The sequence below is a fragment of the Panicum virgatum genome, chromosome 5N (genome assembly GCF_016808335.1).
Source record: "Panicum virgatum strain AP13 chromosome 5N, P.virgatum_v5, whole genome shotgun sequence".
Lineage (NCBI taxonomy): Eukaryota > Viridiplantae > Streptophyta > Magnoliopsida > Poales > Poaceae > Panicum > Panicum virgatum.
Window position 1 is genome coordinate 16,465,826 of NC_053149.1, and position 16,689 is coordinate 16,482,514.

Genomic DNA, 16,689 nt, shown 5'->3' on the forward strand with positions numbered 1-16,689 from the left:
TACTACTTCTCAACGGTTTCCATGGTTTATCCGGTTTCTTTATCGCTCCCAACAAGAACCCCTTTCATCACGTGACATGTTCAACCGGAATCAAAAGATTCGGGGACATGCTGCACAAAGGGCAAGCTGACGCAATAATATTGCCTTGCCTGGCCCCCCTTAGTCCCTTACCCCAGGCCGAGATCGATCACAGTAGCTCAATCGTCATGCGCGCATATGCCGATGCCGGCCGGCCGGCCGGGGGGACCTCCGATCCCCAATCCGGCCGGCCGCCGGGGTTCATTCTGGCAATCTGGCTCTCACCTCTCAGGCTAGTTGCGGCTGCATCCTATTCAATTGTGACTGTGCTCGGCGACCCAATTATGCCTCCGCTCCATGCTCCCGGACCCCCGGTTAAGCCTGCTGCCTGCAGCCTGCCCCGGGCTCCCTCCCATCCTCTGACGGGGTAGCAGTGGTTGCAACTTGCAGGGCTGCAACTAGCTACCCGGCAAGTTGGGCTGCAGCCTGCATCAGCTAGCTGCGTGAAGATTCCTTTGGTCTGTTCATCGTACTTCGAACCGTTAAAATGTTAAAGTGCGGTTGGAAATGTTCACATGTGCGGTGCTTTTGATCTTATCATTGGTTCTGTCTGCCGTGCGGTCCTTGTCACATGGTAGCTAGAGTTAAACTGGTTCACAAATCATTGAAAGTTTTCAAATTAAGGATAGGGTTTCTGTATCCACGAGGGCGCTTACGACGTCGGTGAGGTATAGTCATGTCGATCTATCTTCGATCAGGTATCTCGAATGCGCGAACAAGATTTGATAAATTTCTTCTTTTGCGAGAATGAACAACTTTGATTTAGTTCCGAGTTCTAACATGCTAGAACAGATGGATGTTCGTTATACAAAACTTTCAGTTTAATTACCGCAGGTAAATATATGCAAAAGTTATGCTTTAATTTACTGTTGCCTACACGTAAAAACTCTGCCAGTAAATTTGAACTTGGTCCATTTTTACATTTACACTTTGTCCATCCTTATCAGCTTTATTTTTTTTCTTTGAATATGGTCTGAAATACGTTGATCAAAAGTGGTGGGGCATTTTCAAATGATGGTGTGATGTTGAGATGAATACAGAGATAGTTTTAAGGGAAAGATCAGTGAAATGCACCGTAGCTCCATAAACTATTCCTGTAGCTGCATTCTCATCTTGGTCCATAAACTCTCGAAGTGGTCAACTTGTCGGAAATAGTTTAGAAACCTGCAACACATTTCACTAGAATAGAAATAGTCTTTTCAAAACTAGTTTGAAAATATTCAACCGTTAGCTGTATTACCACTGAGCTTCAATGATCTTATATTATTTACTGATACTGTTAAATAAAATGAAGAGGGCAGAAAGAGAGAAAATAAATTTGAACAATTCAAACGTGGTGACGTATGCTGAACACGAGCACCGCACAGCCTGGAGCCCTGGACACATGGGTCATGCCGGAACAGAATGTTCTGAATGCTGGGGTAGTGTGGATCTGGCCCACCAGTAGCATGGTGAGGAAAAAGAAAAGTATATCAAATTAAAATCCTGATAATGTGAAACGTTGCAAAACTACCTAAGCAAAAAGGTTTTACAGCCATTTTGTTCTGTTTTCAATGAAGTTTTTTTTACCTCCCAATCAATTCTACGTTTCGGTAATTCGGTCACGGTTTTGCTTTCTTGTGTTGTCCTTCGCAGCTGTTTTTCTTGGCCGCTGGGGACCTATTCTGTTGTTTTATTTGTGGCACCACGTTTTTGCCATATCTATTTGGTGGTTGTTCTATCTCTTTCTGGGTTGTTACTATTTGGACAGAACTGGTTCGTCTATATAACAACTATATCTTTCACTTCTTTGAGTGCCTGAATTATCAATTAGGACATCACATTGTAAGAAACTGTCTAGCCATTTAGTCTCTTTCTATTAGTGCTTGATCTGATTATAATGATCAAATGGAAGGTTTGTCCTATTAATTTTCTATCTTATCAAGACTTGCTAATAAGGTTGAAATGGCCTAGAAACAATTATTCTTCCAACAATAAGCTGCTGATGTTGGTTAGCTGTGGTTCAGCCAGAGTTTTCTCTGCAATACTCACGTTCCTCTCCTTCGTGTTCTATCTTTTTTTTTCGTTGTGTGCTCCAAATCTTTGTTCCTGTAGGTTTCTTCCTGGGCTTTGGTTTTTCCTTCAGCCCATGTCTTTTATCTTTTTATTTAATTTGTTGCGAGATCTGCAGTTATGTGGATGGAATTCGTTTATTATAAGTCTGTATCTTTGACTTGTTGTGTCAAGATTCTCTAGCTAAATTAGGGAACTAAATTATTATTTTGACAGGCCAATATCCTTGTAGATAGCATAATAATTAGAGTGGCTCTAACAAGTTTTTGTTAGTTCTAGTGTTGGATATAATCCATGATGTTTCATATGGACATGTTTGTGATAATTGAATGGAGCGTGGTATTATTAATTTGCATTATTGTCATGACTTGGTATTCAGTGGTAAAAAATGGCCCTAAAATATATATGTATTATTATTCAATCTAGAGGCCATGGTTGGTGGTTCGTTGAAGTTCGACAGCTCATGCCATGCCTTGTAAACCTTTGAGCACATCTAATAAATAAAAGTATTATGTTTATCTTTGGAAAAAGTCTAAATTACTCCCTTGAACTATAGCCAAAGTATGGATAACTCCCTAAACTATAATTTGGTTCAATTTACCTCCAAAACTATGCGATTTAGTCCATTTTACCCCATAATATAATTTATCTTTTTCTTCTCCATACATAAGTTGAGTTTTAATTTCAAATTTTGCAGATTACTAGTGGACATCACAATGCATATTAAAAAATTTATTATCATTTTTCATATATTTTTGAATTCCATTGATTAATCTATTGTTAAATATTATAATCTATCAAAATAATGATAAAAAATTATGATGTATTTTTCTAAGATGTGTTATACTTTTAGCTTCAGACTCCATCTATGCATGGAGAAATGAAAAGGACAAATTGTATTAGGGGGTAATTTGAACCAAAGTGCGTAGTTGGGGGGGGGGGGGATGAACCAAACAATAGTTTAAGGGGTTATCCAAACTTTGGCTACAATTTAGGGGAGTAATTTGGACTTTTACATTTATCTTTTGTTATTTTTTTTTTGTTGGAGCCAAGTAGTTCACCCCTCTCCCTTCCTTAACTTTTTTTTTTCATTTCCTAATAATGACACATGCAGTACAAAATTCATAATAGGGTGTTTTTGTTTAACTTTTATAATACAACTGTGAGTAACTTTTAAACATATTTATAAATACATTTACTTTATTTATGTAATTAACCTAGTACTCCTCTATTTCATTGTGTTTGTCCATGGCCTCAGCAGAAAACATTCCACAATATTTGTTCCTTGATAATGTTAAAAATATATTTATTATTCTATATTTTTACTCCCTACCCATAATTAAGTGCTATAGCAGAAAGCAAATGGTTATTGAATTATGACTTCATAATGTTTTTTTTCTTGAAATTAGTACTTTAAATTTGTCTTTGTGCTTGATGTGCTATATATGGACTTTTACGGGAACGGAGAGAGCAATATATCTAGCCATTAAAGTTTAACATAGAGTTTTATTTTGTCGGCCAATTAGTAAGATAGCAAATATATTGGTGACAATTTTTTTGAAACACTTACATGAATGCACTCGGAAATATTTATTTAATTATCTGCAAGACTCAAACATTAAACTTTGCTGTGCATGCGTGCATGAGAACGAAGACTAGCTACATGTTCCCGTACAGTAGGTACAGTATAATGTTAAACGTCGACAAACATGCATGCCATTGTCATACTCATACATCACACACACACACACACACACACACACCCACACACACACACACACACACACACACACACACACACACACACACACACACACACACACTCCATTCAAGTTTACCACATATAGAAACAACAAAGCAATTGGAACCAGTCATCCAAGCACGCGCGTATGATCGAAACGCCGCCTATCCATCCCGGTCGCCGGCGAGCATCCCGCGATGCACCCGCTCGATGAACTCGGAGGCCCTCTGGTCGATGTCGCGGTCGGCGTACCACCAATTGCGCCCGTAGTCGTCGTCGCTCGGCCGCACCCTCGTCCCCTGGTAGTACCTCGGCTGTGGCGGCCGCCCCGCCGCCTCTTCCTCCGCCAACTTCCCGCCGGCGCTCCGCTTCTTGAACCCAAACAAAGACGCGAGCACCGACTTGTTCCCTCTTCCCATGGGGGATCTCTCTCGCAAGCTACGACAAGAACTGTTTGGGTTGTTGGTTGCTGCAAGGGGATACGGGTGGTGGCCTTGTGCATTTAAATTATAGGACACGAAACCCTACCCACCCGCACGCTCGGGGCGCCATGGCTCCGAAGGGCCGCAAGTTTAGTCGCCATGGCTGCGACCGGCCGGTCGTGTGGTTAGGCAGCAGCTTTGTATATATGATTAATCCCTGCGATGCCTCGATACTTTTTGACTGGCCATTCGTTGGCCTGGTCGTGTAATTAAGCTCTATTTTTTAGTCGCCAGTAAGTACCCTCAAGCAATCTTAGTAGTGTGTAATCATGGACTGACAAGCAAGCAATTAACCTAAATAAAGGTGACTGAACCGAACTGATTCGTCCAGGGTTCTGGTCATGCATCGACGTATGGAGAAAATCCCCATGCATGGATCGGCGATGACTTCGATTGCTTGGATGAAACCACACGTGTGTATGTTTAGAGCGGGTCGACCACGTAACCGTGCGGTGAGCACACACGTCCGCAGGTTTGCAAAGATCGAGTTGGGCAGCGCGACTGGCCGGTCGTCGGCGATCGTGAGCTGCGACGAAGAACGAACAGAGAACCAAAATTTTGTATAATATCTTATCCAAACTCGACTTCCTTTGTGAGATATAAAAATAACAAATTTCTCACAGATAAAGTCGAGTTTGGACAAGATATTTTACAAGGTTGTGTATCATCATATCATCTACATGTGTGATTTTTTTGGTGAATTTAGATAACTTTTTTGCTGTGGTTTGCACAAGTTTTCACGAAGGTTGTGGTTTGCACCAGATACATTCTCTTGTATGTTTGACAATACGGCCGGGTCGTCGTTGAGCGTACAATAGAGTTTGAATTGTAACTTAGTATCTTATCAAAAAAATGTAACAGTATATATTACTGTACGTATAGAAGCAGGCTACGCCACGAATGTAGCTAGGCAGTTTGAACAGCTTCATTGAACTGAAGATTCATTGACAAATTGTTCAGACTTTGTATCTCGGCGTGGAAAGCAGATCCATACACAACTGTTGCTTGCTCTCTATCTCTGCATTGCAGGAGGAAGTCAAGAAAGCTACCGTGTTTGCACGTGGATTCTGGTAGTAGGGTGGGACGTACGATCTTCTGTAGTTCTGCTGGCTGCAGCGCGGCAGAAATTTCCAACACCTTTTCTGTGTGTCTATACTGCTCTATAGCTGGCAATTAGAATAAGGGTCCATCCTGCTGTGATCACGAAGAGACTGAAGTCTTATCATCACAAGTTCATCATGTAGGCAATTAGCAAGCACAATCCTGGGAGGTGCCAAGTCGCCTGCCAGTGCACGTTAAGAAGCAGCCAGAAAGCGACTTGTACTTATGATGGGCGCAAAGGAGATCTGTCTGTAAGTTTCGTTTCCTGGGAACATATTCTCTCATCGGTGGGCACCACAGATCACTTTACACAAAGTTAGTTCAGATATATATCCTGGCTTTTTTTCAGTATTTTGCGCCTGAGCGTCCCTCTGCCGGAAAGTTCGCCGCCGGTGATGCTCTGGAGCCTCACGGCAAACTGCCGCCGGTCACACGTACGGTCACGGGCGAAGGTGCCTTTGCTGGTCGGGATCGTTGGACCATAATGAAAACTGCAAACTGCTGTTTATAGCACTGTTCATACTAGTATTATTTGACCCGTTGTCTCAACGGAGCCGACGACCCTGGTGGCAAGCTCGGCTGACTTCGCCCCTAGTTCCCTCTGCTTGCATTTTGACGCTTATCGTAGCCACCTGTCCCATCCACCTACAAGCAGTGCGGCGGCCAAAGCTTAAGCTGGTACTCTAACGGCCCTTCCGTTATATTTATGATTAATTACTATTGTTCTTCATTGTAGGCTTACTATTATTTCCAAATTAATAAAAGTTGTAGTTTAATTAATCAATATGAAAAAGATTTTATTCGGGCTTCTCAATGTTTGTTAATATATACACATATATAGAAGATGGGTTAGAGTATGGGTAATATTTACTAAAAATATAAACTACATAATTTATGATATATATATAAACTACATGATTTTTCGTATATTCTATTTGAAGTATTTTAGAATTGGTATATAAACATACTCAAAGTGATAAATGAGTATGTGAACATACATACGATGGTATACTAATGATGAGAGTAGCTACACGCGAGTATAGAAAAAACTCATCCGTTCTACACTTGCTTGTATGATGTATCTGACCTAAAAAAAGTATGTATGTGAAGTATGTGATCATACTAGACAATATATAATGGTATATACAGTGGGTATGTGACCATACATGGAGTATATGGACATACTTATTTTTAATATATAGTAGTAATGTATAATCATAATATATTTAAAAAATAGGGATGCTTTTTTGAAAGAAATCGATGGCCGAGACATAGTAAAATTTTACTGATGAATTGCAACCGATCCTACACAATCAATTCTAGAAACGATGCATTTTTAAGGTTGTTCTCCGTCCGCAGACGATGCATTTTTAGGGTTGTTTTCCACCCAATGCTGGATTTACCATCGCTCGTACGCAACTTAAATCACGGTCGACCCAACGTGATGGGCGCATGCTCACGTGATTTTTTCCCTCCCGCGGCAGCTCTCTCTTTGGTCCATTCTCCCCTCCCCCCCTCTTTTTCTCTTTTCTGCTTCTCTGGATCCGACAGGGGGAGCTCCGCCCAGGGCGAGCGACGCGGCGCCGGCGCCAGGGGAGCTTCGTCCCATGGGGCGAGCGTCACAGCGGCCGCACTGGGGGAGCTCCGTCCCCCTAGGCGAGCTGCGCGGCGGCGGGCTCCGCCACTCAGTGGACCGGCACGGCGGGGAGCCGCGACGGGCCGGTTGCTGGCCAGTGGCGGCGAGAAGCAAAGGCGAAGCGGGCGGCACGGCAAGGCTAGTGGCGGTGGGCCAGTCGCGGCACGGCGACGGGCGGGCAGGTTGGTTTTTTCTCTTTTTTATTTTTATTATACAAAAATTCTTAACAAAAATTGTTTTACCCCAATTTTTTTTTATTTTGGGATGCAAATTTTTTTCTCTTCTAATTTTTTCAATTGATTTCTCAAAAACTCTCTTTCAAAATTTTTCTCGTCAATTTTATTCTCTCTCCAACATTTTTCTTGAAATTTTTTCTAAATTTTTTTATTAGAAAACAACAAAAAATTTACTGAAAAAGAAAAAAAAAGAACGGTCGGAAGATCTACTGTAAGGAACCCCTCCTTACGGTCCACCGTAAACTAGCCTCCTCTCTTGTTCTCCGTCCGTCTCTGAAAATATGTTTCCAAAGTTGGCTGATGTAAACCAGGCATCCAAAAAAATGTTTCCAGCCTAGCAAGTTAATTCTAGGGCGAGAAACCTGTGAAAACCAAAACTAATGAAAATGTCTTTATCTTGAAGAACTAGGCGTATGGCCTGCGCATTTGCGCGGCTAGTATTGAAAATTCAAAAATTCGCATGTCATTGTATCCTTACTTAAAGATTATATTATTTTTTATCATACATCACCCTGTTCATTTTCGTAAATTATATCTTATTGTTGATTAAAACAATTCAAATATGATCTACCTATAATAACAATTCGATTTGTTAAGCTTTAATAATATTATACATATAATTATTCTGATTTTTGTTTTATTTTGATGGATTATTGTTATCCTTACTCAAAGACTATACTATTTTTTTTACCATACATCATCACCATGTTCATAATCTTAAATTATATCTTATTGTTGGTTAAAATAATTCAAATATGATTTACCTATAATAACAATTTGATTTATTGAGTTTTAATAATATTATACATATAATTATTTTTATTATTTTTATTTTGATTGATTGTTGTTAGCTTTAGTTTTTATTAACAGTATATATATATTTAATTTTTTATAATGGCATTGGTGGGTGATTTTTAATTAGGCACATGGGTACTTTAGGCTAATTTGTATCATAATGGCAGTGGTGGGTAATTTTTAGTTAGGCACAGGGTTATTTTAGGCTAATTTTTATCATAATGGCAGTGATGGGTAATTTTTATTTTTTTATTGTCCTCCGATTAACGTGGGAATTTCTAGTCCTTAGAGCGAACGTGGAGGCTCCGTTTATTGGCCAAATAATAAGATAATAGATATTCAAGGCTGAGGAATCCAATTGACCACCTTGAGGAGAACAAACACTCACATGATAACTGCTCGAGTTCCACGACAAGGCATTATCAATTTATCACACTACACTTGTCTAGATTACAGATAGAGAAACAACAAAACAACAAAAATCAATCCTGCGATCGAATAATACTATAATAGACAAAGTCCACACATGACACATGCACAATAATGACACACTGAACCAGGCTTATTCATGCATGGTTAACAACAGCCAGCCGGGAAATGCACGCGCACGCACAGGCGCCTGCCTATCCGTCTTGTTCGCTGGCCATCATTCCACGGTGCACCCTCTCGATGTACTCAGAGGCCTTCCGGTTTATGTCGCGTTCGGCGTACCAGTACTGGCCGTAGTAGTCGTCGTCGTCGCTCGGCCGCACCCTCGTCCCCGGGTAGTGCCTCTGCGGCGGCCTACCCGCCACTGCCGCTGCCGCTGCCGCTGCCGCTGCCGCTGCCGCTGCCTCCTGCCTGCCGCCGGAGCCCTGTTTCTTGGTCCCGAACAGGGACGCAAAGAAGGACTTCTTGCCTCTCCCCATTGACACCCTACCACACTATACCTCTCGATCTCTCCCAAGCTGCTGCAACACAATTTGGCTGAGAGGTTCGCAAGCGCTCACTACTCCCCCGCAAGCTACAACAAGAGCTTTGGCTGGTTGGTTGTAAGGGATCAGGTGTGTTCTGGTGTATTTATAGGGGATTATTAGGAGACCGGACCGACCCCGACGCGCACGCGTGCGGCAAGACTTCGTTAAAAGCTTCATTATTACTGGCCATTAGGGTTTGGTAGTAGGGAAGGAGATATGCTTTGTGGGGGTTAGGCAGCAGCTTTGTATGATTAATCGCGGCGATCCCTGTGGTTCTTTTTGACTGGCCATTCATTGGGCGCGCCGTGTAATCAGGGGCCGTTTTGTTTAATCACCAGAAGTTACTGATGACAAGCAAGCTTGCAGGGAGCAATCAGAAAGTGAATCGATGGAGGTTTCTAGTGCAGCGTGCTGGTCATGGATGGACTGTGGGTGTGTGCGCGAGGCCATTGGATCACACCAACAAAGTCGCACACGTGTATGTCTAGCGCCGCACGTAACCGTGTCGCGAGCACACACGTTAGCATGCAAAGGTCGAGTTGGGCAGCGCTACCTGCCATGCATGAGCGGTGGTGATGAACGGACAGAGAGAAGGCGGCATTTCTTCGCTTTGACAATAGTAGGACTGTAGGAGTAGTAGTACACTGGAGTTGAATTGGACGAGCATGTAGCATAGACTTCTGTTTTAGTTATGTACGTGCTCGATTTTGACAGCATAAACAACAGAAGAGCATCAAAAGACAAGAAGAAGATGCATGGACAGTTCGTTAGTTCACCATTTGTTCAGACTGCGAATCTCGGCTGCCTGGAAAGAGAGAGTCAAGAAGCATCAGTTTGCCCGTGGATTCCTGGAGTTGTTGGGCGAGAGGACCTCCGGTTGGCTGCAGCGCGGCAGAGATTTCCAAAAGTTACACCTAGCTACTTGCTATACTAGTTACTAGCAGCTAGTAGTAAACACTACTATATATATTTTTATCTTGAAGACGAGGTTGTTCTTAGCATCGAAAACTAACTCAAATGAGCACGCATTTGGCAAAGACCAATCTTGAGAGGTGGTGTCAAGTCGCGGTTTGGCACGCGTGCATGCAACGTCCATAAAGGCCAGACACAGAAAGCGATCGACTTGTGCTATATTATGTGGGCCGCAAAAGTATATCTGTATGTCCATTTAGATTAGGAGAACTAGATGCCCTGGTTAAATTAATCTCATTGGTTCCTTCTTCCAGAGCACAACTCGATTGTTAAACATTATTATTATTAGTCTATACTCGAGTAACTTACCGATGGTTCCTTACGTCTTGGGCTAGCTTATTACTTGGCAATTGGCATTTACACGAGCGCGGTTATTACCACCTTCTAGAACTGGGCTCACTATGCGCATATAGACACAACAACATTATAATCCAAGGATAAAAAGAATATTTCTATATTTCTCTATAGAAAAAAATGGTCATCTAACTATTGCCCGAGTTTGATTTTGGCCAGGCAACTCTAAAACCGGGTATCCTTGACCATCCAAGTATCAAAACTGTTCACATTTGCCCATCCGTGGTTTTCCTGTGTGGTTTTGGTGATGTGGATGACATGTGACGGTGGGGTCCACATATCAGCTTTTTTTTTGTTTCTATCCTATTTCTCTCTTTCTTCCCCTCTCACTCCTCACTCCCGACCGTAGAAGCACCGCGCTGCCGTCGTCGGCGCCACCATCAGAGCATCGTCGCCGGCACAGCTCCGGCGACCTCCACGCGTCGCCCACAGTGAGCAGGGACGTTATCCTCTCCCCAACGCCCCATAACGATCCCAAGCCCCCTCTGTTCTTCCTCCTCTAGCTCGGGTGGAGCAGAGCGACCCACCGGTGCCGTGCCGGCCACCCCCGCCACTCCCGCTTTGATTCCTCCTGCCAAGAGCCACCCCACCTTGTCCTCCACCTCTGCCAAAGCATCCACGAGCTCGGCCGACCTCTTCCTCGGCCTGAATCGACTCCCCCACCACCGTCCACCATTGTTGGCCGCTCGAACCTCCACCCCGCGCGTCAACCTCCATCTTTCGTCCTTCCTCCGCACGAACTGAGCACACGGTGAGCTTCGCCGCATCCTCCTCGACCTCCCCAAACTCTTTCTCCGCCCCTCCCCACACCGCTGCCGGGCGGCATCCGCCCTGCAGCACCGACGCAGACCGCCCATGCAAGGGCCGCGCCATGCCGCCGCGCTTGCCAACCCTGCTGAGCTACCTTGGCCACAGGCTAGCCCCGTCTCTCCGCCACCCTGCCTGCCCCGACCGCCACTCGGGTCCTCTGCCCGCCGCACCGCGGGGAGTCTGCGCGCTGGGAGCCGTGGTCGAGGTCCGCTGGGGAGGGCACGGGGCCCGCCGCTCGCCGCGTGGCCGCGAGAGGAGAGGTAGGAAGAGGAGAGTGGGCCGTCGTCGGGAGCCGAGAGCGGGGCTTGAAGAGAGAGGGGAGGGAGAGAAGAAAGAGAGATGAGAGAGAAGAGAGGAAAATGGGCCGGCAGGTGGACCCCACTGCCATGTGTCAACCACGTCAGCGAAATCACCTTTCAAAACAGCCGAATGGTTAAATATGATCGGTTTTGATAGTTCGATGGTCAAGGATACCCGGTTGTCGAGTTGCATGGGCAAAATCAAACTCAGGTAATAGTTGGATGGCTAAAAATAGACTTTTTCCTTCTCTATATGTACAGAAAAGTTTAATTATCTAATGTTCAGTCAACTAAAGTTTAGTCCGGACTAAAGTTTAGTCCTAATGATCCAAACGGGACATAGTCCATTCAGTTAAGCTATTAAATACGGAACAAAGAGAGTCAAGAAGCTTCAGGCTGCTGGTAGTACAGAGGTTTGAATGGCAAACGAGTTTTCACAGAATAATTTGCCGCGTGTATTCTACTCTCTTTGCGGGTACAACATTTAACATTATTGGCCGTGTTTGGTTACGGTAGAAAAGTTTTCGGCACGTTTTTCGAGAAGAGAATCTCGTATGCATGGAGTACTAAATGAAGTCTATTTGCAAAACCTTTTCAGGAATGGGTGTAACTTTTCGAGACGAATCTAATGACGGTAATTAATTGATGATTTGTTACAGCGATGCTACAGTAACCATCCCCTAATCGCGCGGTCAAATACCTCATTAGATTCGTCTCGCGATTTACACGGGGGATTGTGGAGGTGGTTTTGTAATTAGACTTCGTTTGCTACTCTAAAATTTTGGTCAAAGGTGCTACAGTAAAACCATGCATTTTAACCAAACACGGCCATTACTGCTACAGAGACGGTTTTTAGGGGTGGGTGCACCCTCCCGAGTTTTTGAAGCTAAAAATGCTATTTTTAGAGACGGATAAATGCTATTTTTAGAGACGAGTAATGCGTCAACCTCAGAAAATAATGTTTAGGAGACGGGTGATGGCGTGACTTGCTCCTACAAATCTATGTACAAAAAATAAAAAATCAAAAATCAAAAAGAGCAAAATAAATAAAAATAAAAAAATATTCCAACCAACCAGCCCTGTACTGTTAAGCTACAAATTTTTGAAGAAATATGCACACTTTCGTTACATGGGATTCAAACTGCCTACCTCAAACCTCATAAGTATCTTACTTACCACCATGCTACACAGTCACTAGTGACTATATGGGGTATGTTATTTCTTTTATATTAACTCTAAAATTAATTTTTAGGAGCGGGTGATGCTATTGCCCGTCCCTACATATCCGGTTTATAGGGGTGGGTGACCCCACCACCCGCCCCAAAAAAATATTTTTCTATTTTATCCAAAAATTTATTTAAACCTTTACAAATAGCAAAAAAAATTAAAAAAGTGAAACTTCTACACTATGATTTTTGTGAACTATAGAAATAAGAAAATATGCTAAGTATATTTCAGTCTATATAAAGTTAAGATTGTGGAAATATCAAAATATGACTTGAGTTATATAAAATACTATATAGTTATAGTTATTAGAGAACTTATAATACTTTTTTTGAACCATTAAATAACCTTCAATAGAAAAATTATCAACTACAAAATTTTAGATCTCATATGCTCTACAATTTTGGTATAAAGTTTGACTTCATCCTAGATCATATAAAAAAGTTATGGAGTTTTATTTTTTGCTTGGCACCATTTGTAAGGACGGATCATATACCATCACCCGCCCCTAAAAATATATTTGTAGGGGCGGGTTAGGCTATCACCCGTACTTAGAAATGCTCTTTTTAGGACCGGGTGATGGCGTCACCCGCTCCTGAAAACAATATTTATTTCTAGAGGCGGGTGATGGCGTCACCAACCTCTAAAAATGCATTTTTAGGAGCGGGTTAAAAACTATGGTAACCTCTCTCCATTTGTAGGATCAAGTTATTTTTTAACCCACCCCTAAAAAATTAGGGGGTTGCTATAAATAAATTTTGTAGTAGAGTATGGATGTTCTTTTACTTTTTGGATAGATTAGGACAACGTTCTTGGTCAAAGGTACGGTAAAAGAAGTCGTAAAGGTCTAAAACTTTGTACTGACAAGAAAGGAACTGTACATAATTGCCAAGTAGCACTGCGAATCTTTGAGAGAACATGACACCAAAGAGCGGAAATGCATTCCAAAAGGGCGAGAGATCATGAAAATAAAAAAGCTGCTCTGTCTCTGTGTGGTGCAGCAATCAGCCATGGGTTAATTACTATTTCAGTTAAACTCAAAACATCGATTTTATTAAGCCTGCGAATTTTTCTAAACTTTCATCAGCAGTACGTCTGCATTATTTGCAACAAGAAACTATGTACTTATATTTATTTTGTGAAATATTTCAGGCTTACCTAACTGTTTAGATATACATGTCATAAATTTAATACCGTATTGATATTACAACATAAAAAATCATCACGTTTCTTTAGGATAGTTGTTTCAATGCAAATTAAAGAGATCGCTTTAGATAACAAAGATATCAAATAAACAAACGCGACTGACTTGAGACATTCACAAAGTTCCATTTCTTTTGCATGCATCCAATTAAGTTAATAATAGCATAGGCTTAACACCTAGGAAAATCTAGCATATACTCCCTATGTTCAAAATATCTGTTGTTTTCGGTTCCTGAGAAATAACTTTGACTAAATATATATTAAAAATATTAATAATTACAGTACATAATTAGTATCATTAGAAAATATTTTGAATCTAGTTTTTAATAAATATATTTGGATATACAAATATTGCACATATTTTCTACAAATCGAATCAAACTTTTGGCACACACCAACAGCGATAGTTTGACGGAGGGAGTAACTGTCTTAATCTTGAGCTGTTTGCTTTAGAAATGTAGAGTGCCTGGTGTTAATCTGGTTTTTCTGTAACTTCAAGAAAACCTTTGTTGTTTATTACCAGAGGGAATTAGGCAGACGTAATCTTCTCTTGAGCAAACATAGGTCTGATCCAGAGTGTACTATTGCCAAAGTGATAACTGGAGAAAAATAGGACTCCTAACTAGTCATGGATCTCCTCTGAAGACCTCAAGTCACAACCCACCACGCAGCACAAAGGACTGGATACCACGACATATTGCGAGGAATAGCATGAACTACTGAAGTGCTATAGAAAACACTGTCTATGGAAAGGATCCAATATCAATGGCAAAACGTCTCCCAAAGCTGCCTGGTCAATGGTCTGTTTACCCAAAAACAGAAGGAGGGCTAGGAGTAATTAATATGGAAAACACAGAATGAAGCTTTATTACTCAAGAATCTGCACAATTTTTTTAACAAAGTGGATACACCTTGGGTCCATTTGGTTTAGGAAAAACATTATCAGAATGGCAAGTTACCAAGTTACATAAAAAAGGATCCTTTTGGTGGCGGGGTAATCTTAAGCTCCTGGACAGTTATAAAGGAATGGCTTCAGTAAGTTTACAAGATGGCGCCACCTATTACTTTTGGACTGATCTATGGGGAGGACAAGTCAACTAACATAGTTATCCAGAGCTTTTCACCTTTGTCAAAAATAAGCTGTTGTCTTACAAAAAAGTAATCAGCATTCAGCCATTCCACAACCTTTTCAACTTGCCCCTCCGATAAGAACCTTTTGAACAGATGCTACATCTGGAACATAGAGTTAACAATCAGCAAATTTTTTTTTGCGAGTTAACAATCAGCAATTAACTACGGAAGATGATATTTGGAGGTACATATGGGGCAATCCATTTTTCTCTTCACAGAGAGCATACAAACATTTGTTGGGACATGCAGAACTACACCCTTCTTACAATTGGCTTTGGCAATCAAGGTGTCAAAATAAGCATAAAGATTTTTCTGGCTTTTGATCAAAGACTGGTTAAGCACACGTAATATTCTTAGGTGGAAAAATATGACCTTGACATCATATGATTGTGCTATATGTGGTTCCAGTGTTGAAGAAACGCTGGAACATCTTTTCTTCCAATGCCCATTAACGATGGCTTGTTGGAGTTTTATTCAAGTGCATGTAGGGAATCCAGAAACAACTTTTGAAGTTCTTGAAAACATCAAGGAGCAACTACATTCACCAATCTTCATGAACATTATTATCCTTATGTGTTAGATCATCTGGACAGCAAGGAATGACCTCATTTTTCAAGATATCATACCCTCTTTATCTCTTTGCAGAAAGGCTTTCAAGAAGGAACTCGTTCTACTTTAGCATCGAGCACTACTACAAAAATTGATTAACAATGACCTTTTTTTTAGCACCTCTAAGGTGGGCATAAAAAATAATTGTCTCTGTTAATGTCCAGCATTTACCGAGGCGGTCATTTCTTATTAACCGAGACGGTTAAAAAATCCACCTCGCAAAATTGATTACAGATGCAGTCAAAGTTAAGATGACTATCTCTGTTAATACTCCTATTTTCGAAGGCGATCCACTTACAAAAGCCTGCCTTGGTTAATGGACCGAGCCCAATAAAAACCCATATACCCGAGCCAAATTCTAACCACCCAATCTCTCTCTCTCTCTCTCTCTCTCTCTCTCTCTCTCTCTCTCTCTCTCTCTCTCCCCTCCCTCCCGCGCGGCTCAACGGCGGCGGCGGCGCAGATGGGCTCGTCGGGCTCGTGATGGGCTTGGCGTGGTTTTTCATTTTTTTGTTTTTCTATTCGATTAACATAGGTGGTATGGTAACCGCCTCTGAAAATGCTTCATTTACAGAGGCATTTGCTCAGAGACGGTTGGGTTTGCCCACCTCTGAAAATCTTTTTCAACCATCTCAGAAAAGATTATTGTAGTAGTGGAGTGAAATCAAAACATAAAACTCAGCTAGAAGAATGGATCAGCTTTTTTCGTTAATTCTTGTTGTTTCATTAATTTTTTTTCCTCTCAAGACTTTGTTGTAAAAAAGGCTCTTTTAACTTTTATATATATAATCAGTAGGGGGCGAACCCTCCTGTTGCTTTAAAAAAACTTCTGAATTGTAAGGTCCTATATATATGTGCTATTCTAGGTTTATGTAAGCTATATGATAGGAAAAAAAATTCGAAGGTAGCAAAATTCTTGCCATAATTTGTATTTTTTTTCCGTTCACTAATGAAAACCTCGAAATTTGTGAATTTCTAAGAAATTTCCTCGACATTTTGTACCCTGGTGG